Source organism: Mauremys reevesii, linkage group 4, assembly GCF_016161935.1.
Source record: "Mauremys reevesii isolate NIE-2019 linkage group 4, ASM1616193v1, whole genome shotgun sequence".
Classification (NCBI taxonomy): Eukaryota; Metazoa; Chordata; order Testudines; family Geoemydidae; genus Mauremys; species Mauremys reevesii.
This window is the reverse complement of record NC_052626.1, coordinates 77,698,810-77,725,933: the sequence shown is the minus strand read 5'-3', so window position 1 is coordinate 77,725,933 and position 27,124 is coordinate 77,698,810. Positions and strand designations below refer to the sequence as shown.

The window sequence follows — 27,124 nt, the reverse complement described above, 5'->3', positions numbered from 1 at the left end:
ATCAAAAGAAGCAGCAAAGCGTAAGGAAAGCTGCTCTTTGGAGTGTGTTTAATAGCTGAACAGACTTTCAGTTACAATGAAATTCTACAGGTGACTTCGCCTGCCTACAGAAACTAGTTGGGTTTGACAGAACCAGGAAAATGGACAGAATTGTCAAATGCTAACTTCCCAGAGTAAAGGCAGCTTTCAAAACATACTTCAACAGAATCTCAGTTCTGCTGTTACCATGGAGACAACAAGTGGGAGATTGGAGGAGTGGGTTAGTGGGAGAAAGGTGGGGGGGAGGGTTCAAAAAGAGGCACTTTGAGGACTATTTTACATGCAGAGTAGCCACTTTGTTCTATCTTACCCAGCACTGCTGCAATTCGTGATCATAGAAGTGCAAAATGGTAACCATTTCAACAAGACGTCTATAAAAAGGTCAGGCATCTTTTGACTATGTTTCTTGTATTTCCTCTTACCTTAATGGGATACCATAAGGGATTTTCCGAGGCTTCTCTTTCAGACACAAAGAAAACCATTGAGTCAAAATGTTGATTGCAATTGAACTGGATATTGGTATCTTCCAGCAGTAACCTCTCCACCCCGTTGCTGTGTTGTGACATAATGTAATCACTGTATTTCTGTGTATGTAGTGTTGTAGCCATGTTGGTCCCAGGACATTAGAAAGATAAGGTGAGTGAGGTCAGGGCTGGTTCCAGGCACCAGCCAACCAAGCACGTGCGTGGGGCGGCACCTTATAAGGGGCAGCCAATCTTGGTTCGGCAGGGTGGCGCTGGGTTTTGTTGTTGTTGTTGTTTTTGGTTCAGCGGGGTGGCACTCCGGGGAGAGCGGGGGGTGTTGATTTTCTTGTTGGTTCGGTGGGGCTGCGCTTGGGGGAGTTGTTTTTGGTTTGGCAGGGAGGCACTGAGGTTTTTTGTTGTTGTTGTTGTTTTTGGTTCAGCGGGGCGGCGCTCTGGGGGGGAGTTGATTTTCTTTTTGGTTCGGTGGGGCGGCGCTCGGGGGGGGTTGTTTTTGGTTTGGCCGGGCGGCGCTGGGTTTTTTTGTTGTTGTTGTTTTTGGTTCAGCGGGCGGCGCTTTTTTTTTTTTTGCTTGGCGAGGCAAAAAGGTTAGAGCCGGCCCTGAGTGAGGTAATCATAGAATCATAGAAACTCAGCGTTGGAAGGGACCTCAGGAAGTCATCTAGTCCAACCCCCTGCTCAAAGCAGGACCAAACCCAACTAAATCATCCCAGCCAGGGCTTGGTCAAGCCTGACCTTGAAAACCTCTAAGGAAGGAGATTCCACCACCTCCCTAGGTAACCCATTCCAGTGCTTCACCACCCTACTAGTGAAAAAGTTTTTCCTAATGTCCAACCTAAACCTCCCCCTCTGCAACTTGAGACCATTACTCCTTGTTCTGTCATCTTCTACCACTGAGAACAGTCTAGATCCATCCTCTTTGGAACCCCCTTTCAGGTAGTTGAAAGCAGCTATCAAATCCGCCCTCATTCTTCTCTTCTGCAGACTAAACAATCCCAGTTCCCTCAGCCTCTCTTCATCAGTCATGTGCTCCAGCCCCCTAATCATTTTTGTTGCCCTCCGCTGGACTCTCTCCAATTTATCCACATCCTTCTTGTAGTGTGGGGCCCAAAACTGGACACAGTACTCCAAATGAGGCCTCACCAGTGCTGAATAGAGGGGAATGATCACATCCCTCGATCTGCTGGAAATGCCCCTACTTATACAACCCAAAATGCCATTAGCCTTCTTGGCAACAAGGGCACACTGTTGACTCATATTCAGCTTTTTGTCCACCGTAACCCCTAGGTCAATACCTTTGACTGGACCATAAGTTGGTCCAGCTGTATTTCTTTAGCATTTGTAAACTCCCATTGAAACTAAAGACTCTGCAAAGGCCATTTGGCTAACGGACACACAGTAGAATTGATTTTCCCCCTATTGTGCTTTCACAGATAAATTATGTTTTATATTGTGCTTTATTATTTTCGGGTATTATTTTTGGTGTTTCTTCATTGCATGGGGGCTTTAACAATTTTTGAAGGTAGAGTTAGAAAAGGATAATTAAGGATAATTAGCACTGCTTTGTGCAAGGCATAGATATTGACAAGTACAGGGAAAGGGATTCCCTTACTCCCCCCCCCACACACGCTTTGTTCATGTACATCAGCTGTGACCTGCAGGTTTCAGAGTGGTAGCCGTGTTAGTCTGTATCAACAAAAACAACAAGGAGTCCTTGTGGCACCTTAGAGACGAGCACATTTATTTGGGCAGTACACCTGCTAAACCCCAACCGCCTTTAACAGTAACTTAAGTAAGTTTGCAAACAAAACTGATAGTGCTGTATGCTTAATCATGCTATGCTAAGTTACAGTAGATATTTATATGAAAAAAACTTAACTAGATTTAAAAGTACTAGATATCCTTACAAAAGGCTGAACATTCCTAATTAAAGCCACCTTACTTTGCATATAGCAAAATATTCAAGATCAAAACCACCTCCTACTTTTTGTTAACATAATAACCATATTATATAGCCTTAGATTTTAAACACGTTTAACCACTGTAGAGATTTCCAATCAAGCATTTTAGAATGTCATTAATACAATACGGTATGTAAAAAAACAATGTTCAACATTAAGTTAGTAGCATTTTTAAGTAATACCCTAATAGAAATAATATATTTATTTTATTCCAGGAGGTTAAACAGTTTTTAAACAAACGCATACTCAGAATAATCTTAATTCTGACATTTCCTAATTTTTGAATGCTTGGTTTTGGGATCTTAGCATTATTTCAACATAGTTTTTTTATAAGTAACACACACACACTAGTTAAAAGCTATTTGCAGATAAATGCCATAAGTGCTATGTTTAAATATTTTAAATTAATTGACTATTTATTTTCCTTTAGAAAACTGACCAAGTAACTAACATCACCTCTATTAGGCAAAGCACTTAAGCAGGTGCTTAACTTTAAGGACATGAAAAATACCATTCACTTGTGCTGGTGAGTGTAGCATTTCAATAGCCCTGGAAGCTGACTTTTTTATGTATCCCCAGAAGAGATACAGTACAGTCAACAACAATGCCTACTTTTCCAGAGCTGGAGGGTCTACCTGAATGGTAGTTTGGCTTCAGTGGCACAATTCAGTCTTTGTTCTCACTGTTGAGAATGCCAAATAGGATTCCTATCTGGTGAACATACAGGGTGAGCAATAAGATTTCAAGGATACACCAGTCACTTGTATGGGACATCACCTCACAATATTTTGTCCATCCCACCAACACAAAACACACTCACACTATCTCTCTTACACACACTTTAATTATATATAACACTGTATGATCCTTTGCATGTTCATTGTTTATAAACAATCTCTGATCAAATGTTTCTCGGTATCTCCTTATTGGACCCTGGGCACTAGGATCCTAATAAGGGTTGTGCCTTAAAATAAGGGCTAGTGGTCACCCTGTGCGTACACTTGTCCAGTAGAGACTGGACCAAGATCACATTCTTTTCACATATGCCACTGAACCACCATCACATGGAAATAACTGCCACTGGTGCAGAGTGCAAATGCTACTACCTAGAAACCCCTTCATCAATGGATCTGCCCTAAATCTACCACTAGCTGTCATGCACTGACATCCATCCCAACTGTGAGGACCTCGACCCAGATTCAGATGCAGAAATACATAAGGCTCTTTTCCTTTGAACCTCTGTTTGTTGTTGTTGTTGTGGGGTTTTGTTTGTTTGGGGGGTTTGGGGTTTTTTGTTTTTTTTTGTGATTTAAAGTTTCACTGATCATCTAATTTCAGTATGGAACACAGGAGACTGCAAGTGCAGTGGCCAGCAATCAGAGATAGATCAAAAGTTTTCCATAAATAATAAACAGAAGGAATGGAACAGGAATGCACAGCCATGGAAGATAAAACCAATTAGTAAATGAAAAAATGGCAGCTTTACTCTAATGCTTGGTGAATTGTTTTAACTCTGTAGTAGCAGAGGCAGGTTCTTTGTAATGCTCCCAATCTGAGGTATTTTTATAATGTGATACTGACTGCCTCATTTGGTTGTGTACTTACTTTTCCTTTGATAAGAGTAGTCATCCCTCCAGATGTAAACTCATGAAGATTTCTCATGTCTTTTTTCCAAAATGTTAAACAATATCACTGAAGTTTGGTTGTTTGTTTTTGTTATATTTGTACAGTATAAGTGAAAGTGATGCCAGCTTTATGGAAATTTGAGTAGCGAGAATCTAATCAGTTGCTTGGCCGGTAGCTTTATTCTTTCTGTAGTCAGGGTAGCAATATGGTCACATTCACCTGTGCCATAACTTAAGATTTTTTTTTCATTTTCTCTTAGGCTGCCTATAATGGGAAGGTATCTCAAAGACTACAGGGAATGAGAGCTAGTCAAAAATTGTACTTCATAGCATTTATCCTCCCCTCCCCCCAGGCTTTTGATAAACAGATTTTTTTTTTCAAAATATGTCCATTGTTTGCTTGGAAACCTCCCCCCCCCCCTTTTTTTTTCATTTACAATCTTTTTTTTTTCAGCAAAAATTTTGGGGAAAAATCATAGAAAACTTTCTACTAAAGCAAAAATAATAATAATAAATCATCTTAATCAAAAATGTAGTGTGGAAAAAAAATCATCCCTATCCAGTTCTGCAGAGAACTCTTTGAGGTAAGTGTTACAGTGGTCATTTTATAGAGAGGCGAAGCAATTGGTTTAGGCTACTTAAAGAGTCAGGGCCAGAGCCAAAAATATATTTCAGCCATCCTAACTTCCAGTCTCCTGCTCTTGCCACTATATAATTGTCCCTCTAATAGCCAGTCATGGAATCTAAGGGTCCTCTCAGTCCCCGAGTCACCAAATCAAAAAGACAAATCATTCACTCAGTTCTACACTTAAGTAGACTCAGACTAGATATAAGACAAACAATGAAAAACCATGTAAGCTGGATAAGTTTAGTGGTACAAGACCAGTGAATGCTGTAGTTCTTTCACTTAACAACTGCTTAAAATGTGATGTGTAAATAAGCTTTAGAACATTTGAGGTCAGACAAAAATGGCAGAAAAAGACTTGAAAGCCCAGTACAGTGGCAGTAAACAGCAATATCCTGATAAAAATCTATGCTGCTGACAGAGCCAAGGCTAATGTCATTTATTGGATTCTGAAGTGGCTCTAAAGGTCATGATGGCCTGTTTATATAGTATATAACATTATTATAGTCTAATAGAGAAAGGTAACTCACTCTCCCCCCACAGTTACTGCTTGGGTTCATTGAATTTCAGCATTCATTTCTGCCTAATTAGAAATAAAATTAATTTCCTGAGTCTGGAAATTACCAAACAACATAAATTTTCCAAACAACATAAAAATCTTTGTGACTGTTACTCACACTTTTGCAGGAAAATGGAGAATTTTCTGTGATTCCCATCACTGACCATGAAGAACAAACTAACGGAAAGCCACATCCTCAGCTGGTGGAGAGCGGTGTCATTCCTCTCAAGTCAATGCAGCTACACAGGCTTAATCTGGCCTTCTGGGTTTTGGAGAAGATTCTTATCTTAAATGCCATTTATTTTTTTATGATATGTTCCACATTTATTAAGAAGACAGCAACTGAGAGATGGAGAGGCTGATTGTTGCCATTTACATACTATATGGTTTGCTTTTTTGCTTCAGTGTGAATTTCATATTAATGTAAACAAGGTACATATAGCACTGACTTGAATCATGCATAAGACTCAATCACCTTCAGGTAGGATGGTCATAATGTCCAAGGAGCTGTGTTTAGAGGCACTTTGATGGGAGTCAGACAAATACACAGATAGAGGCTATATCAGCTCCCTACAAAAAATTCTGCCAAGACACCAGAATTCTAAGTTGCAGGTGCCCTGCTATTCCAGGTCTGGGCACTCACACAGCTTTGACAATGCACCTCAGTCTTGTAGTAACTCTACAAGTATCAGGAGGTAGCCGTGTTAGTCATAAGCTTTTGTAGGTAAAAAAAGTGAGAAGTGAGTTTTTTTACCCACGAAAGCTTATGCCCAAATAAATCTGTTAGTCTTTAAGGTGCCACCAGACTCCTTGTTGTTTTAGTAACTCTACAGTTGTTAAAGCCCTGGCTATCACTTGAGAGGAAAAGCAACTGTGATACATTACATGATTCTTATCTTGACAGTGCCCCTTTAAATCTGATATATTTGTTTGTTTTGTACAGAACAGTGTGAAAGTCACTCGTAAGCCTCATAATTCAAAGTCCTCTAAATGTGTTCTCTTGAATAACTTTCAAACATGTTTACAAAAATCAAACGACATTTAAGCCAGCCATTTTTGTGGCCTCTGTCTAAAATTCAACATCCCAGGTATCTGCAGTAACCACAATGTGTTTTGCCCACTGGTGGGGGAGGGGAATGGGAGAATTTGGGGTGGGGTGTAGGAAAATCCCCCCCATATACTTAGAATAAGAGATCCATGTATTACTCTCCAAACCAACATATTTTTCTTGTCCTCCTACAAGACCTGTGTGAATAACTGATTTTTCAGATTGCTGTCAATTTTAAAAAAAATAGAACAAAAAATTGTTTCAGGTTGACCTGAAAAAAAAAATCTCTAATTTTTCAGTGAATCAAAAGTAAACAAAATGCCTTGCACAATTAATTTCAGGTTACATAAAATGTTTTGTTCAACCCCCAAAAAAGTTTCATTTTGACTTTGAGCATTTTTAAAATTGAAGGAAATTACTAATAAAAATTGTTTTGAATTAAAAAAACACTTTTTGGACTTTTAAAAATATATATAAACAAACAGCTGAACAAAAGATACATAAATTGGTGAAACATTTTGGTGTCACCAAATCTAAATTTTTCACCTAAAAAAGTTTTGGCTGGAATTTTTCTACCGCTTACCAGCTCAAAACCTCTCCATGTGATGCCATCTCTTTCAGCTGTAGTACTCTGAGGCCCAGATCCTCCAATGAGATTGACTTCAGTGGGACTCCTTGTGGGCCTAATTATTTTTCCTCTGAATTCACCTCATTGCAATATCAAGACCAAGGACTGTAAACCCTTTGGAACAAGGACTCCATCTTTATTTGGTTTATAAAATACCATACACGTCAAAGTTGATATGTAGGTAGTAAATAATCATGTAAAATGACACAGTGACAAATTTTCAGTGGTAAATATACCTTATCCATGAATTTATAAGGCTTGTCATTTAAAAAAAACCACTGCTGTGATAAATATATTAGGGAAAAAAACCTCTTTAGGCCAAATTCTTTGTGGGTATAAATGGACAATGGGAATCCAATGGGCATTGGAGAATCAGGCCCAGAATTTCTTTAACATAATAATCACTAGCAATACCACGATTACCACCTGTTAAAACTTTAGTAGTAGTATTCCAAAAGCAGTCCATATGCACTGAATTATGAAAATTGAAATATTAGTTTTGATTCCATTAATCACTGGAAGAAAAATTGGCTCTAATCCCTTTTACCCCAATTTTATACATAAATATAAAGCAACCGTTTCCTCAAAAATGATTTTCAGTCACTAAGCACCATTAAGGAAAGACATAAAAGATATGAAGCGGTATATTGGGCCACTGGGACTTTTCGTTAGAAATTATGGCTAAGCTTGGAATGTTAGTTAATCTGAAAGGGACAAATTTATGACCATTCGCAGTAACTATGGAAACACTTTAATTTCTAGTTTTATGTTAAAACATTTGATCCAATATCGTAAGTGTCAAAAGTTACTAATTGATAAGAAAAGGCATATTTATTGTTTAAATCTTCAATGTACCCAACCCTGTTCTACTGACATTTTTTATGTATGGGCTGTTTCATTACATTTCTAAACTCCCCTGCAGAGACAGTCCACTAAAAGTAAATGGGATAGTGCAAATTAGACTATATGTGTTCCCGGGTTTAGGGCATAAGTACCAGCTGGAGCCCTACCCACAGGTTCCAAATTTACCAGGAGACTTGGGTGTCAGCTCATAAACCATGTCTTCCTTACTGAATGAACAGCATGATCTTCAGCTGTAGATAATTCAAAAGTGGCCTCTGTATTGAGAGATATATAATGTTGAGTGATTCAAGGGGATTTCATGCAGTTTTTTTAAAAGACAAAAAAGAAGTGAGTGAGTTGTCAAATTTCAAAATTACATATGGAAATGAACCTTATTACTTCTCTTATGCTGCAGTAAATAATAGGCTTACTGAATTAGCTGTGCACCATGTGATTCAAAGAAGGAGTCCTCACACATACCTCTTTCCTACCACTCTGTGGGAGTGAGGATTTTTTTAATTCTTTCATTTTTCTATGTTCCTCCCTTGAAGAAATTTATAGCTTTGAACTATCTTCCCAAAGAGCTACAGGGGGCAGGAGGAACCCACAACTGCATCTCTGTAATAAACAAAACCACACACCCAATCTATTTAAAATGCTGTAGAAAACAATTAATTTACCTGCTTTCCAGAATGCAACAGAATTCACAAACTTCCCTGCCATGCCACTGCCACTTTCTTACCTGTGGAAACAACTCTAGAAATCATTTTCAAAATGGAATGAATGCAAAACAAGCAGCTCAAACTCTGTTTTCCTGTGGGTAAGAAGCACTTTATGTGTAATGCTTACATTCCTTAAGTACTACCTAGAAAAGAAGGGGTTAGATTCTAAACAGGAGTATATTGTGGGTAGTTCCATAAGTTATGTCAATTTACACAGGCTTGGTATCTAACCCAAGGTATAATTTTTTGATTTACAGAGATGGTGTATTATAAAGAAGTAGAGCTTTTTCTTTCTTCCAACTACAGTAAAATTAATTGCTATTATGTTACTGTATAAGAATGTCATTGTAGATACACCTGTTTTTCTTCATGCTCAGATGCTATAGGACAATGATGGGGACTAAGAAATATGACCCTGAACGGCAAATACTGAATATTGCCTTCTCTCTGTGACTTTTCCTCACAGCTTTTTTATCTGAGATTAGTCTCTGTGCCAGAGTAAAACTCCCTTTGGCACAGTTGCAGGCAAAGTACTGCCAAGCTTCTGAATTAATCACTGGTGATTGTAGTACCCCATAAGTGAGAACCTGGAGGCTCAAAATTAACATGAATTCATTTTTATTTTTTGGAGCCCTGACACTGAGCAAAATGCACTAGAGTGTGATCTATTGCATCAGCCTGGTGTAAAAAGAAAGTTTTCATTTCTTTCCTACAGTGGTTGAGGATTTTGCATTTTTTTCCTACCATTTGTTATTTTGCATCTTTATCACAAATGACACTATTTTAATTGTTAGCTCTGGTCACTGGCTGCCTCAAAAGAGAGGTTATAGACTAAATGGGCCATTAAGACTAAATTACCCTCTTAGCATTATGTTCATAGAACAATAACAGGAAGCAGGACATGGGGAAACCTGCAGGGCTGTCATCTGTACAACGTGCTCCTGACCAGCCAAGTGGGGCTGAATGGCCCCAGAAGAACTGTCTCTCTTAACCCAGCTCTGGTGATAATTCAGAGAGCTAGGGCTGGTTGGAAAAGAAAAATTCTGGTCTGTGAAAAATGTCTGAGTTTTGAGATTTGGTTTTGTTCCACATCAGAATGAAATTGAGATTTTTCAAAACAACTGAAAAAAAAGATAGATAAGCCAATAGCAATGGCACTAATCTGGGATGTGGGAGACCAAAGTTACAATATGTGCTCTGTCTGATTCGTAGCAGAGAATTATTAAATATTCATTGGGTGAGAAAGAAGTATGTAAAGTAGGGACTTGAACTTGAGTCTCCTATAGTTCACATAAGTACCCTAAGCAGCATCAGTACTTGTTCTTTGATTGAGCATACATTCCATCCTAGACCTCAGAAACCTTCTTGATGAAGGTTTCATCTCAAGAAACATGTTTCTACAAAAAGTTTCAATTTTGACAAATTGACATTTTCTTACAAAAAAGCATTAACTAGTAAAATTCCAGATCAGCTCAATTCAGCATGTTTATACATTAGATTGAGTATTAGATGTCTGGGCAAGAAGTTTAGAAAACCTTTAGTGAATAGATGTTAAATAGATATAACTGAAGGAATTTATTGGGAAACTCTCTGGTCATCTTTGAGATACGGAACATTTAACTTATATTTTTACTTTGTGTTATTCCCAAAGTGTGTGGGGAAAAATAAAAGCTATTTTGCACAATTATATTGTTTCCCCTTTCTGCTGGGTGACAGATTCAGAAAGATATGGAATAAGTCACCTCAGACACACCAGCTCCTCTTGACTTCACTGAGTTCTTGTTGATTTCACTGTGCTCAGCATTTTTCAGATGTAGCTCAGTATCTTGCTATATTTCTTTGCTTTTCAGACAGTCTAAATTAAGCTCCCCTGGTCTCCCATTCCAGGCCATCTAATTATTGTGTTCTTCTAGTTGGCCTTATTTGAATGCTCTCCAATTTGTCAAATGTCATTTATATAATGTGGAGACCATTATTTGGAGGGGAATTACAATCATCTGGCTTATTAAAAGCTCATTCACTTACATATATTCCATTTCCCATAGGTTTCCATATAGTTATTAGCCATTTCAGATTCCGTGGTGTAAACAATATTATGAACAAAAAATGCTCCAAATTTCACTTCTTACGTATTCCCGTTTGTTCCTCTTATTCTCTCTAATGGGTTTCCTAAACAACTCTGGCTAACATTAGTGCCACCCTTTCAAAAGAGTTTATGTACTTCTATTAATTCTTGCAACCATTTTCCATTACACATGGGGAATGATCACGTTGTATGGACCTTCGGCTTATTTCCATAGATTATATTGTTCTCCAGTAAACAACTTCTATAAATTCCCACTGCCAAGCAAATGGAATAACATACCTCACACTGTTACTTCATGTGACGAAGAATAATGAAATTTCCTGCCAAAGGGCTATATTGGACATGATTTTGTTTTGATAGGCCAAATTCTTATTTTAGCTATACCGGCTTTGTATTTTCTTTATTAATATTCTTGCTGTGTTCATTGCTAGGTGGCAAACATGACATTGGGCATACATTTACTTCTCTTTGAATGTATTTCATTGCTAACATGAATTATTTCCAGTTCCTCAACAGCAATCAGAAACAAATCTTTTAAACATAAAGTAAGAATTTGGCTATCCTGTTAATATGGTTTAATGTACTCTGATGTACATTACATTACAAAAACAGTCAGATTTTGTTTTATCCTGAAATTGATTTCTTTCAACCAAAATTATTAACTAATTTATTATTAATTATTATTATTGTAAGTATTCAAAGAGGACAGAAAACGTCCAACTGAGTTTGAGATCCTTTTGTTCTAAGCACAGTGCAAACATAAAGTTAGAGATAGTTCTTGCCCCAAAGAATTTACAGTCTCTATACAAAAGATATACAAACAAATAGACTATCTCCATTCTACAGCTGAGATGTAGAGGGCAAGAATCTCATGCCTATACTCCAATTAGTAACACCATACTCCACACATTGCCCCACTGACTTCAGTGGGGATATTTGTGTTCTAAAGAATTGTTCAACATAAAGAAAGATATCAAAATCTGCCCAAGAGGGATTATATGTCTTGGCCAAATTCACATAGGAAAACCAAGGCATAGAGAGACTAATGGCCTAATTTTGAGCATCTGCAGCTCTCATTCACTTTAATGGGATATATAGATGCACTTCTGGAGATCAGATCATTTAAGTAACTTGTCCAAGAGCTAACAGGAAATCTGTGGCAGAGCCAGAAACTAAATCCAGATCTCCTGAGCCCCACTCTAGTGCCTTAATCACAGGCCTTCTGCCATTTTTATTAACATTAATCCTGTCCCTCTCCAGCTATTCTGCCCTGCTTGTTGTCACACTTCGGGATGCAGTCAATCGAAAAGAGGGGCTGTTACCTCTTACCCTGTAACTCTTCACAATGCTTTACTACTGTAGCTCTTAGCCTGGGACCATCACAATCAGCAACAAGCATGCAGATCACACCTTGAGTGTCTGTGTGCTATGCAGCCAGCTCTGGTTCAGCAGCTCTGACCCCAACAACCTGTCTCCAGCCCCACTCTAGCTTCCACCAATCTTTGTTACAACTTGTAAAATGATCCCGACACAGTACCAGTCCCAGATTTCCCTAAGCATCTGCCCTGAAGTTTCCAGGCCTTCCTGGACCAGTCAGGGAAATAATGTTTGTTTGTCCCTCTAAAGACACAAAATGTACAGCTTACCACTTTAACTGTAGTTAACTAACACTTTAATTCAACCACAGTATGCTGTGAAATAAATGAAATGAAAAGTAAAAGAAGTTTATGAATTAAAAATAGGATTTTAAGTGAGATCAGATATGAAAAATAGAGATTGAAATAATTACAAATAAAAGTGAAAAAAAATCTTTCTAGTGACTAAAAACAATCTAGCAAGGCACAGGCTTTCTTCAAAGTGGCTTTTCTCACTCACAGTCTTCCATTCTCTCATCCCTTGGTATTGTTCCTCCAGCATAGGTTGGAGACACAGTGATGAGTGCTAATGTGGACTGTCATGTATTGCCACTTTTTGTTCTGTACCTACTTAAAAGAAAGGATTACATTCTCCAGGTCTATAAATTCAGCAACTTATATATGTAAAATTTACTTTAAAAAAATCACAGAGTATAGGATAACTCTGAGGAACTGACTAACATCCCCTTTCTTTGAAACATATTGCACATTTCTATGACATATAAACTATTAATAATGAGCAATTAATTTTACATATTGGCCTCAAATTATACCAAAATATTACAAGCTGATAAGAAAAAAGGCAAAAGTCATAGATTTATAGTAAAAAAAGCTAGAAGACACATTGTCTTCATCAGAATAGTCTTTATTTTGCAATAAAAACTGTTTAAAATCATATAATAGCATTCAACTAATAGACTAAAACACTTGAAGGATCATTTGGGGATGAAGAGTTGTTTTGTGATTAGGACGCTAGATTGAGAAATGTTACTTTTATCCCCAACTCTGCCACAGATTTTGTGTGATCTTTGTTTAAATCCACAAAGAGAACTTGGGCGCAGCACTGCAACAACTAACTTTAGGTGCTCTGCTGCCCAGCAGAATCTTCACCTGCAATCTAGGCACCCAGGCTCTCTATACAATCCTTACCTTCTGTCTGGACTTCCCTCTCTGGGCTCCTCTCTGAGGCTGACATTACTGTGTCCCCTGAAAGGAAAGGTGACCCATATCCACCGGTGGGCTCACAGCTACCAGCTATGACAGACCCTTCACTGATCAGCAAAATCCCCTCCTTTCACTCAGGGTGGGCCTGCTTCCAGCTACAGAGCCCTTCAGGTCTGTTTCCACCACAGCGGTCATCAGGACCCCAACTTCCATCTCCAGGATACATGTCTCTGTGCACCCCAGGGCAGGCCCTGTCCTCTGCTGACCTGCAACTTCCTGGCAATCAGTAGATGGGAAGGCCTCCCTGTTACAAAATGGAACATCCCTTTTCCCCCAGGGAGATGATCACAGGACAGGAGTTGGCTCTATTCAGCCCTTCCAGCAGGGACCTGCCTTGAGACCTGGTGTTACAGGGAGTGGTTACCACCATCCCTGCCCCCAAAGCTGCATTCTCCACTGCTACAGAGGAATTAAAGAGACACTCTCCTATTCCACTAGAAGCACATGTGATTTCAGCCTCCCCCCTGGGGCTTTTAGCACAAGATTCCTTCTTGCTGCTAACGAACCCTGGGTCAAATTCTGCCACATCAAAGAAATCATTCCTCAGTAGAAATGTTGCAAAATTGTGTGCCACTGCTGCAGCAGTCAGCTCAGCCTGCAAATCAACAGTTCCCATGTTCTCAGTGGTACCTGATGACAGAACAAGGAGTAATGGTCTCAAGTTGCAGTGGAAGAGGTTTAGGATGGATATTAGGAAAAACTTTTTTACTCAGAGAGTGGTGAAACACTGGAATGGGTTACCTAGGGAGGTGGTGGAATCTCCTTCCTTAGATGTTTTTAAGGTCAGGCTTGACAAAGCCCTGGTTGGGATGATTTAGTTGGGAATTGGTCCTGCTTTGAGCAGGGGGTTGGACTAGATGACCTCCTGAGGTCCCTTCCAACCCTGATATTCTATGATTCTATGTGTACCTTATCTAAAGGTGCAAGGACTTTGTAACCTTCCACCAATTCTAATTCTGCCATTTTCCCTGGTAACAAATCCTTTTCATGGATCGGGCCCTTCTGACCACAGAAATTTCTGCACCAGTGTCTCTCCATCCTTGGAGCACTTTGTCAGTAAGTTTAACAGCATGTATATGCTCACTGCTTGGTTGTGCAGATGCAACTTTTACAAATCCTGTGTGGAAAGAGGCAGCAGCCTAGGATACCTCTGTGTTCTGAGAAGAAGCAGCTTCATGTGTTACCTGCTGCCTGTTCCCACTCAGCCAAACACATTTATTCCTCAGGTGCTCAGTGGACTTACAATGATAGCTCTTTTGGGCTCCTCTGCTTGTACAAGAGATTTGGGATGAGTAACAGGGGAATGGGGAAGTGAATGCCAAGCCTCCTTTTTCCCAGGGGTAAAACGGTGATTCTGCTTTCCACCAACCCTCTACCCCTCTGCCAATGGATTATGTTTTAATTGCAGCTTGTGATTTCTTGAAGGAGTCTGCAAACCCCACTAATTCCCCCACTGCATCCACTTTTTTGTCACACAAATACTGTTTTACATCATCATTGAACATATTCAGGAACTGTTTTTGAGTAATCAGATCACACATTTCTTCCAAGCTTGTAATGCCTTTTCCCCTTACCCACTTGTCTAACAAATTTCTCATTTCATTTACATAAGCCACATTACTCAATCCAGATCCCCTCTTAAGACTCCTTAATTTAACCGTGTAGGTTACAGGTGTAATCTGAAACTGTTTCAAAACCAGTTCCTTAAATTTACCATAGTTTGAAGTATCATCAATAGGCATCTTATTGAATATGTCCAGATCTCTGCCAGTCAACTTTGCAACTAAAGTGGTCATTGTTTGATCTTCAGGAATCACGTGGAGAGTACACAGTCTCTGAAAGGTGATTGAAATATTCGGCAATATCACTGGATGCATCATACTGTGGACATAACTGCTCCCATTTGTGGATTTTTGGGGAAGCTGAGCTAGCTGATGAAGGATTTTGTCTCTTCCACTCCGTTACAGTCAGTTCATGATTCTAGGTCTCAATCTGGGCCTGTATTTCTCTGTCTTTTAACTCCAGGGCTAGCTGCCTCTCTGTCTCTCTCTCCTTCTCCTGCCTTTTTTCGTCAGCCTCCAGCTGCCTGAGTTCCAGGGCTTGCTGCCTCTCTTCTTGAGCAGCTTGTTGGGCTAACTTCTGGGCGTCCATGGCTCTTTTGTGAGCAGCCTCCTCCCTGGCTGCCTCTGCTTCTTTGAGCTTCATTTGAAACTTGCAGTCTTTTGCCTTCTCTTCTGCTTCCAGTCTGGCCAACTCTAGTTTTGTAGCTGCCTCACTGGTAGTCATTTTCCTGCTTTCTTGTGCTTATTTCTCTCACCCAAAATAAACAAACAGAAAATAACAAACCAGTAACCACTTTGTCTATTCTCCAGCCACCATACTTAAAACTCACTTAAAATCATTACCAGTGTGTCAAAGCAATCAGCTGTGCACAGATCCTGCTTGACTATGCCACTGACACAGGTTTGGTCATAGAGACTTCCTCAAAACTGTCTCTAGATGTGCTGGGATACCACTGAGAACAAACCCCCCTGACAGAGAAGGCTTCCCTCCACTCCCGACTTGCTGAGCTAGACACTCCAGTCGGCTATAGCACAGACCAAGAGGTTGGGCCACGCCCCCTGCAGTTCACAAAAACTAAGATCCACTTAGTCCAGAGGTTTCTCAGTTAACTGGTATTTTCCCAGCACCCAGTATTCAGTCTTTCTGGGAGCCTAAACCCCAAATGAATGCGTTTTACTCTGTGTAAAGCTTATAAATTGTAAACTCATAAATTGTCCAACCTCTATAACACTGATGGAGAGATATGCACAGCTCTTTGCTCCCCGAAGAATTAATTATTTACTCTGGGTTAAGTAATAAGCAAAAGTAATTGTATTAAGTATAAAGAGTAGGATTAAATGGTTCCAAGTAATAACAGACAGAACAAAGTAAGTTACCAAGCAAAATAAAACAAAACATGCACGTCTAAGCCTAATACAGTAAGAAACTGAACACAGGTAAATCTTGTTATGTAAAGCCTCTGCTCAAATGTGATTGTAAGAACTGTAACTTGTATCATTAAGTTCTACACCCTTTTTGCAGACTTTGTAACTTCAATTATTGTTAACATAGCCTTTTAAGTTTTGTAACCTTTGCAAACTCTGTAACCTTTTCAAGTTAACACTTGTATGAACTTCCAAACTTTGTAATATCCCATCACGCAATCAGAGAGAGTGTAAACAAGGGAGTATGTGGGGAAGATCACAGAATGTGAACAAGGGAGTGTATGTGGCACTGGGTGGACAGGAACTGCAAGGAGAAAAGAGCCGGGAGACAGGAGACAGGGGTGACTGATGTAATCTGCCCTGAGAAAGGCAATCATGGGGTGCTGTAAAGAAAAGAAGAACCTGGTATGCATAAAAGAAACTGGTCTGGGAATGCTTCTCGATGACGGACACAGAAGAAAAACTCAGTGTACGTGACAGGAGCCACTCAGTTCCAGAAAAAGGAAGAAGGCATGCACAGAAGCTGCTACTCCCTGACCTGCTCACCAGCCTGGATTCATGACTGCAGGAGGACACACCAGATCTATCATGCTTTGGCTTCTTGGCTCCCATGCTGTCTCTGGTAACTCTCTGCCTGTGTAAGTGTGTGGGTGCATGAGGGTATGAATGTGGTGAATGTGTGCATGTGTGGATAAGCTCCATCTCTTTTCTATATGATGCAACAGCGGCATCGTAATAAAACTAATACCAGTGTGACCCTGGATTGCTTTTTAGGGGAACTGAGGTAACAAATCTCACCCTCAGAGATGTTCTAATAAGCTTCTTTCACAGACTAGACTCCTTGCTAGTCTGGGCCCAATCCTTTTCAGACCAATGTTGTGATTTATGGCCTGGGTCCAGCAATCACTCACACCCCCATAGTTACAGTCCTTTGTTCCATTTTCTTTCAGGCATCTCTTTCGGGTGGAGAGGCCATCCCTTGAGCCAGATGAAGACCAAATGGAGAGGCTTCCTGGGCCTTTTATATTCTCTCTCTTGTTGGCAGAAACCTCTTTGCTCTTCTGTGCAAAATCACAGCAACAAGATGGAGTTTGTTTCCACTTGGGCAATTCACATGTCCATGAATGATTCAGCGTTTTGCGGGCCAATGCCATTGTTTACATGTTAGTTTGAACGTTCCGAGGAAAGCATCTCCCAAAGTCCATTGTCAGTTAAGTGTTTATTGATTGGGCACTTACTCAGAATAGTCCTTTCTCAAGAAGCTGACCAAATGCTTCACTGATGCTACTTAGAATCAAACACATTGAGATACAAGCACATAGCCACAGTTCATGTCAATAACATCACAGGGAGAGTCATGAATGCATACAGCATGCACACAGAAGCCAAGGAGCTGCCTAAAACAGCCAATAAGAAATGCCAAGGAGAGATACCTAACTCTGGGTCAGAGGAAGGCACCAGTCTCCAGCTGGGATTCACAGCTATGAACCGTCTCCTGGAGTTAGGTGCCTAAGCCAGGTCATGCTTTTCTCATGAAACATGAGGTGGTCTCTCCTGCCACGTGAAATTCACTGTTGGTTATGAGATGCTCAGAAACTAAAGTAATGGGTACCAGAGAAAAGCCTATAAATAAATAAAATTAAAAGCACTATGCTGTTAAGCCAGCAATTTATTTCTCTCAGTCCTGGAAGGTGTGATCACATCACAAACCATAAGATTTGTTTGTTTTTCTCGCTCTTAGTTGCTCATGCAACCTAGGTTTAACTTGGTAGTTCTCAATGGTCTCAGTGAATTTTTTTTGAGCTCTTACAATCCTATATTATATTTATATACTGACTCTAACATTAAATACTATATACAGAAATCAATTTATACCTATCTGGAGGGTAGCCTCTTCAGGCGTGGATCATGTAAGGTGCTTAACAGAATATAGGAAAATGTCATAAGACTTTAAAGCAGGAAATGAAGACAAAAACTCTATCTCTCCACCTGAAAATACTGATGAAATGTAGGCAAGCAGAAAGTTGGCAGGTGGCCAGGACTTTGGTGCAAACAGCTCAATACATGAACCATGCATCAGAACTTCGGTTTCAGAGCTCATCTGAAAACCTAATAGGTTCTGTGCATTTCACAATTATTGCAAACCCAGTATTTAACTCACCACTTAATTCAATATACAAGATACCTCGGTATGAAGAGCACAGTATCAAAGCAAAATGATTATATTCTATTGCAAAGCTACTGTAGAAGGTGCTTTTTCCAAATCAATTTATGTTGGAATTTCCTAAGCAATAATAAAGATGAAGAAAATTGTAGTTTTAATTTAAATTACTGAGAGGCTCACATGTTTATCTGTACTCTGTTTTGGTAAATACTCAGTAAAAATGTAGTAGCACAGCCATCAAAGGCTTCATTGCTCCTTAATCCTTTAATAAATGTCCAGCATAAATCTTAGTAGCAGATTATGCACATGCCAAATCTATTCATAGAGTGGCTGAGTGGATTTAAAGACCAAAGATATAAAGTTAAGATAGTATTGCTTAGCTTGTTACAAACAAAAATAAAGATGTGAGCTTTTCCATGAGTCGTTCATTGTTTTCCAGGTCACACAAACTGAAGTTCTGATTAGATCATATTGTAAACAGCACAGCATTAAAAGAAATCTTGCAATTTGTCAACATAAGCTAATAGTGCTTCCGTCCATAGTTAGTTCTGTTTATCTGCAATCTTTCTGCCCCATTCCTGATGCTTTATTTTGATAATACCACCTAAAGAATAGGAAGATGGTTTCCAAGGCTATTTAGCTCACAAAACAGCCATATCAGCTTCGTAAGTAAAGATATTTTCAACCTTTGTAGTTCATTCAGCCTGGGGAATCTCAGAACTTATTACCAATATTAAGAATTAATTTTAACACTAGCCCTCTATGAGATAGATAATTATTTGCTGACTCACTTCCTCAAACCGTAGTCAGAGTTTGATGGAGGCCTGAAGGCTAGAGAGCAGCATTGGGAGTTGCCTGCTGACATCTAAGCTGCAGAGCCAAAGCCCAGGGCCACAGAGGACTGAAGGCAGTGGAGCTGTAGAGGAGCTTACCTGTTGATGTCTCCATGCTGGAATCAGAGCATTAGAGAAAGCTGAAGACCAGGGGGAGTGATGGATGGATTCCAAGTATAGAGCTATGGGAAGTTCTTTTTGGAAGCGTGGAGTTGCACTTCACCTAGAAAGGCTAGGGTGGCTTAAAGGACAGAAGAGAACCGAAGAAGAGCTCAGGTGTGGTGGAAGATGCTGGAGTGTGGTATGTGGGGTGTAATATCATGGGATTTTAAGGACTATATGCACAGGGGTTGATAAATGGCCTATATTTGGGGAGTTTTGTTATGGACAATTTGTTTTTATAATAAACAGCTCCCAAGGAGGTTATTATTAGGCACAAACATTATTGTGGTGTTTCTGAGGACACTGAAGGAGGGAAACTGAGGCAGCTGCATCTGTCACACTGTGTTGGAGGATGTTCCAAGTGGGGCCACCCTATGACACCAGATTATCCTCATCTGTTGGTTCCTATCACAGTTCTGTTTACCACAGTAATGACAAGCTCAGTTCATTCTCTTTGCTAATCGTAGATAGATGTTGTGGCTGGAAACACCAAATGACATTGTTAATGCATACTCCTCCAATTTCTTTTACTTAGGCTTTGTCTACACTGGCACTTTCATCATTAAAATGTTTGTCACTCAGGGATGTGAAAACACACCCCTCTGAATGATCAAACTTTTAACTATGAAAAGAACCAGTGTGGACAGTGCTTTGTCGGTGGGAGCCATGCTCCCAGTGACGTAACTACTGCCCATTGTTGGAGGTGGTTTTATTTTGTTGCCAGGACAGCTGTCTCGGCCAATGATCAAGTGAGTGAACCAGGACAGCAGATGATCAGATCAACGATCCTTCTCCATCTCTCCTCCCAACACCACAACAGAGGCTAGGACACATTCTGGATTTATCCACACCATTACCATCCATTGGACTTTAGCCACCATTATAGTCCCATCCCCTTTTGTATTTATAGTTGACTATTTCCACAACCTCTCCTCATCAGCCTTTTATTTGTTTCCTGTCTTTTTAAGTGAAGAAGAAATGCCTTTATATTTTGTTCTAACCTTATTAATTTTTATACCTTTTCCTTGTAAAACTCTTTTTCTTCCCCTATTTCTCTTTTATACTTTCCCTTATCCACTTTCAACATCACACTATATTTTATATACTCCTCTTTTCCTTTCCCCCTCTTTTCCCCCCTCTCCTTCTCCTCATTCTTTTCTCTCTTTTTTCCATCCTTTCTCTCTTACCTTTTTCTCTTTTTTTTTTCTTTTTTTTCTTTCTCTTTTTTTTATCTTTTTTTCTTTTTTGAGGTGAGGAGACAATATATTTTTTGGGGGCAGATATCATCACTTTTTATAGATTATATGTTATTATATATCAATTTTCTTCTCTTCTATCTTATATTTATATTCTTAACATCCTTTTTCCTTTGACATCCTCTTTTCTTTTCTGCTTTTTCTTCTCTGAACTCAGAACTATCTATCCAGATCTCCCCATCATATTTTTCTATATAGTTGTAGCCTTTTTGTTGTTGTATGTATTTTTTTCATTTTTTATTATATTTTTTTTGGGGTTATTTTTTCCAATTTTTATTTTCATTTTTTTTTTTTTAATTTTTTTTTTTTTTATTTTGTTTTCTCACTTAGTTTTGAGTATCTTCCAATTCTTCTTCTTTCTTAATTATCTTTCTCTTTTAAACTTCATAGTTTACTTCTTCTGTTTGTTTTTTTGAATAGGATTTTACTTTTAAATTGAATTAGTTTGAATAAAACTTTTTACCCTTTCCCTACACCACTATTTACCTTCCATTCACTAGAATTTACCCTCCTTCCCTCCCTTCCTTCCATTCCCCTCACCTTTGTTCCTTCCCCTCCTTCCCTTTTCTCCCCCCTTTATCCTACCCTCCTTTTCCTGTCGCCTTTGGTGAGGGAAGGACCTTTTGTGATCCTATTTCCTTGTAGCTCTCTTTGGCTGTCCCTTTGTTTGTTGACACTTTCAAAGACTCTTCACAAACATGTAGAGTTTAAAGAAAGATTTTACTTTTTTGTTGTTGACATGTGCTCTATTGTTTATGTTTTATGTTTTTATGATTTGTGTTTATTTTTTATTATTGTACTATATAATTTGCTATTTTTTATGTGTTCTTACTTTTTATTCTTTTACTCATTAGACTTTAATTTGCCTACGATAGGATTTAGACTTTTTTTAAATAGTCATTGAGTCATTGGGTACTATTTTTTTAGGTTACAAAGAAGTGGCCGGTAACAACCCTAGTTTCATCATTTCTTTTTTTTTTGTTCTTTTAATGTGATCTGGTCCTGGTGACTTGTTTGGGTTGATTGAGTAAATTAATTACTTCCAATCCTCTAATGACACTTTCCTCCTCAAACCTCCGTGACAGTTCCTCACCTCACAAACTCACACTCACAAAAGCTCCCAAAAATCCTCAGCTCTCCAGTGAAAGCATCATCAAGATTGAATTTCTCCGCATTGACTTTTTATCATCTTTTAGCGCATCTTTTGTATTTTCATTTGCTTTTGGCCCCTTGGCATTTTTTCATTGTTTTGTGATGATTCTGATGTTGTTTGAAATGATGTTATTTTTTTTTTTCCTTTTGGCTTTTGAGTTTCTTGGCTCCTCTTTCTTCACTTTTTGGCTTTCTCTGGCTGCACTTTCTGTTGCAGCTTTTGCTTTCCTTTTGTTTTCCTTTCTATTTTTACACTCTCTTTTTTTTTTTTTCTTTCTTTTTTTCTTATCTCTCTTGGTTCTTTTTTTTTTTTTTTTTTTTTTTTTTTTTCTTTACTTTTTTTCTTAATTTGGAGTTATTTTACTATTGGCCCTTGATTATGGTTGGTATCTTAAAAGGCTTTCTGCTTTTTAACTGATTTCACTTACTTTTCACTATTTTTAACTTTTTTAAACTTTTGTTTTTTTTTTTGATCTTTTTGGCAGTTGTGGGCAGTTGCAGTGTTGGGCAGTGTTCGAATTCTTCTTCCACATGCAGATGTATTATATTGTATTATGCTAGGTTATCCTATAGTCTGCCTATAGACCAGCTCCTCTGCTCCTGCTCTCTTTACCGCTCTCCCGCTCCCTCAGAGTCGCCCTCACCAGCTGCTCCATGAAGCAGTTACTCATGAAGCAGTCATTTAAAAGCATCAATTTTATTATCTGAATTGAAATGATCAGAAATGTTGGGAGTAATGGATAAAATAAATATTATACTATTATATTTCTAATTTATTAGGTTCTTAATTCCTTAATTTTCTTAGCATTCTATCATGTTTCATCATCTTGGGTTCAGTCCTATGATAATGGTTATATATTTATTATTTTTTTTAGATTATGAGAGCACTTAATTTCTAGATCTAGAGATGGTGGACCCATTGGAGATTTTTTTTTTTTTTACTTGATTTACTTCTCTTTTTTCTTATCCTCCCCTCCCCCTCCTGTTCTCCGCCCCTGTCCTGTTTTGTCCTTTTTTTATATTTTGTGGATTGATGATTGTGTGGTGTTGATTGGTCTTGGTTTCTGTGATATATATTATATATATATATATATTTATATCACAAGGCTCACACATCTATTTTATTTATTTTATTATTTTGTGTACAAGCACTTTAAAAACTAAAACTTGTCCTTTATTTTGCCTTTTTTTTCTGATTGCCAGATTCTTTTTGTTTGTTTATGTTTATCATCTGATCCTTACATTACATCTCTCATTCCTCTGCTCTCCTCTATACCTGAGATTCTCTCTTCTCTCACTCTCCACTAAGAGAAAGTCTGTGTCTGATGATCCACACTCCTGCAGCAGCAGCAGACTTTCCCCCATCTCTCTAAAAAAAACTGCTCTACTTTTTTTTTTTTGTTTAGTGCCAGCAGTCTGGTTCCACTTTGGTTTAGGTGGAGCCCATCTCTCCTGTATAGGCTCCTCCCATCCCAGAAGTTTCCCCAGTTCCTAATGAACGTGAACCCCTCCTCCTCTTTATCCTCTCCTGGCGATAAAGAGCAGCTATAATGGCACAGCTGCAGCGGCACAGCTGCCCCACTGTAAGGAGTACAGTGTAGACATAGCCTAGTGTGTGAGTATAATTATACCAGAAAAATTCACTGTGTAGACAGGCCCTTCAAATACCCAGACTGTGTCACTGATGTCTCCTCTACTGGGAAGCTGACTTGCATAGTACTGACATTAGATTAAGCGTTGGATAATGGTGTTGGACGAAGGGGCAACTCGCTTGTTCGCTATATATATATCTGTGATGGTGTTTTGAGACAATGTACTATGGCAGCTCTACTGCCGAGCATGAAACCAGCACTACAGCTGTATCAACTCAACAAAATACCTTGTTCATGAATTTATTTAGCAATTAATTATAGAGATATTGTGCTTCAGAGACTCCAAAAGCTCAATAATGGCTTTGATTTTGAAAATGACACTTCAAAGTCAATCAGTTCAAAAGGGAATGGAGCGTGTTTGTGTATTTCGAGACACAAAATGAGAAATCAAGCAGGCTTTTCTGTTTAGAAATACCAGTGATCAGTAAAGCCTAAATTGGCCCAGATTGTGCCTTAATATGGCACTACCATTTCTATGCATGGTTTCAATTAACATTTCTGAAGGCTTTCATCATGTGTGTGTGCTGTGGCCACATGTGGAAGCCTAGAGCCTGATCCAATGTTCATTGAATTCAACAGGAACCCATCCACTAACTTCAAAGAGCATGGGATCAGGCCTTTAATTAGTAACATTCTGCACTACCAACATACCTGTATTTGAGTCTCTCAAAGCATTTTTAAAACAATCAAGCTTCATACGGATGAACTGTGACTCATAGAAAATAAGTGATTTGTTTAGTCCCATGCACTAAATGAGTGGCAGATCTCGGAATGGAAATCAGGACTTCTGGCTCCCATTCTCTTAATCTAACTAATAGAAAACAAAATTCCATCTCCTGAGAGAAGGTTCTGAGCATTTTTGGTAATGGGCTATGAAACTTCCAGTGTTAGGCCACAAGTCAGAATGTAACTTGCAGCTTCCTCTCTCACATTGAGAGGTCCCTGCAGATAAGGGTGTGGGTGCACTAGTAGGACTTGGGATAGTAGCTTGAACAGCTACTGCTGGTAGCATACCACTGAGCATTGTTCAGATCAACTGTGTAGCTGGTCCTTAACTGTATAATGGGCTTCATCCCCCACATTTTGGGCAAGTTCAGATCTGAATTTGGATCCAGAGCCTAATGTGTTGGCTCAGGTCCATCTCTCATTTGTATGTGCTTGGGTCCATCTATAGCTTGTGTGTGCTCACCTCAGCCCAAACTTACTTCATAGCTAGGTCTCTGGACTATTTTTTAATTCTGTAATATCTCCCTTCCTTTTTACATTTTCATTGGCCTCATTTTTAAATTTCTCCATTGAGTCTAATTAAGTTCTTCCTAAGGATTGTGAGCTTTATTTAATTAAATTAATGTATTTATTTATATAATAAAAGCTAACCTGCTCACTAGGCTGGTTTTCCCAGGCTTCCACAGCTGTAAAATAGAGAGAATCATACACCTAGCTTAAAGTTAAATACATGAGTGAAGCACAGGGAACATCATGATATTGTAACAAAACCATGACAAGCTAGGACTTCACAGCTGTCACTCTTCTGCACACCCCTGGGCATTCAGAACTTCATTGCCATAGTGGGCCTCTGTTGTAATTAGGGCCTACTAAGCCTACCCCCGCTATGAACGTAACTGTGGAAAAGTGGCTAGAATTAATACAACAGATTCTTCTACTACTAAAGTGCAGGCCCCAACCACTTAAGATAAAGGAGAATATACTTTACTTTTTTTCCATTATATTATGCATGATGCATTAAAGAGCACTTCTGATTGATTGGTGTCAACAAGAAAAATATATAGTAACTTTTTTACAAAATGAATAAATCTCTCAACATGTTACAGATAGCCAAGATACACACCTAATTCACTGTTTTATGCCAGGATTACTGAATTTGCTACATGATTGCAAATAAGAAGAGAGGTGTTCAGGAAACAATCTTAGTCCCAAAGTCTGACTACTTTCATCAGCTGGAGATAAGCACTTGTGTTACCCCAGCATTTTGCTGGCTTGAGTTCAATAATGGTAGGGCTTGACTGCCTGTATTCCTTGCATTCAACTTGCTCCAGGGCTTTGTTTCCCTCCAGCCAGGGTACATCCAAATGGTCCAGAGACAAGACAGTTCTGACTGCTACTTTCTTTGAAATGTGCAACTTACAGTGGGAACTGCATCACTCATTTCCATCAACACAACAAAGAGGTTATTAAGTGTTTGCCACACAAAAAGCTTTAATTTTTCCAGCTGGATTCTCTGGCAGCCTCCTCCGAGCACACGATTCTTGTCACCGTGGTTTAGCACTGTTTTTAAATGCCTTTACTTTAGCCGCAGGGCAGGCTAGTGTGCAGCCTTTCTGCTTGGTCTTTTTCATCTACTCCTCTCCACTGATAATTGAAGGGAGGTGCTGAATTGAAAGACCTTGTTGAGCAGAGCACGTTTATTGATGTGAAATTATTCAGCTTTCTGATAATTTCTAATATGAGAAACAAGGTCCTATTTATCACTTTCCACTATCTCCTTTTCAAAAAGTCTCTCAGACCAATAGTTTGTTCTGTTGATTGAAGGAAAGAAAATAGTAGATGTATTTGAATCACGTGCAGCACACACACAAATTTACAGGTCAATTTATGAAAGCAGCTATATGACCCAAAGCCTAGACCTTTCTTTCCTCCAATCAACAGAACAAACTATTACCAGAGACCAGAGTTTGGACCCATATAGATAATATGGGCTAAATCATGGCCACTCCAATTGTGCAGTCTTTAATACAGAGATCATCTTTTTGTTCAGTGTTTGTGCAGCACCTACCACAATGGGTCCTGCCTCAAGACTGGGACTCCTAACCACTATGAAAATACAAATAATTAATAAATAATATCTATAGATAAGGAAGTTCAAATCCCAAACTCTTAGAGATTATAAGGCACAAATCTCTGGCATTCTGAGTGTTAGTGGCAATGCACTCTAGGGAACCCTGAAGGAGGAGGTGGGATTCATGATGAAATGTTTTGCTTTGCAGGCTAAACCTCCTCCTCCTCCCCTAACCCCCCCCCCCGCAAAAAAGTAAGGCTTAATTATGACAGTTGTTCATCGCTAATTAGTTAAGGCTAACATCTGATACCCTTATTTAGAACGTTTCTCCCAATACATTCCATGAGACTACTCATAAAGAGAAGTACCATTTAACATGAGTGAGGGTATCAGAATCTGTACTTTGTCCTGCAATTAACTCATAAAACCAAAATGAAACAAAAATTGGAGTTATTCCTGGCACAGAAGCTTTATTTGTACTTAAATTTACCAAACTTATTTCTGGGGCAGCTCCATCAAAGAAGGAGATTGCTGAAATGACTCAGGACTTCAAGCCACTCATTCTTTTCTGACCTATTTAATTTCTATTTGATTGCCTTCATCCAATTTAATTTTTGTCAGAAATCATGGCCAGCCCAGCTGTTCAATTTATCTGAAGCCATATCACCTCAGGCTATGATTTTAACAGATCTCATTAAACTAAGCAGGATTGGGCCAGGTCAGTACTTGGATGGGAGAAAAATCAAGATGTTGCCTGAGGTATTGGTGGTGATGTCTCCTCTGCCTCAGTATTGACTAGATCTGGTTGGAAAATGGTAAACATTTTCAGAGAAATATTTTTAAAAGAAATGGTTTTTTAAAATT

The 27,124-nt window shown here is 38.9% G+C and overlaps 1 long non-coding RNA gene across 1 annotated transcript in view; it reads left to right on the top strand.

Moving 5' to 3' along the window:
* The first annotated feature begins 280 nt into the window (after nucleotides 1-280).
* Nucleotides 281-27,124, top strand: part of LOC120405210 — a 65,432-nt gene continuing 38,588 nt past the window's right edge. Inside the window, exon 1 of the long non-coding RNA XR_005598440.1 lies at nucleotides 281-420. This is a non-coding gene — a long non-coding RNA (uncharacterized LOC120405210). The remainder of the gene's footprint in view (nucleotides 421-27,124) is intronic.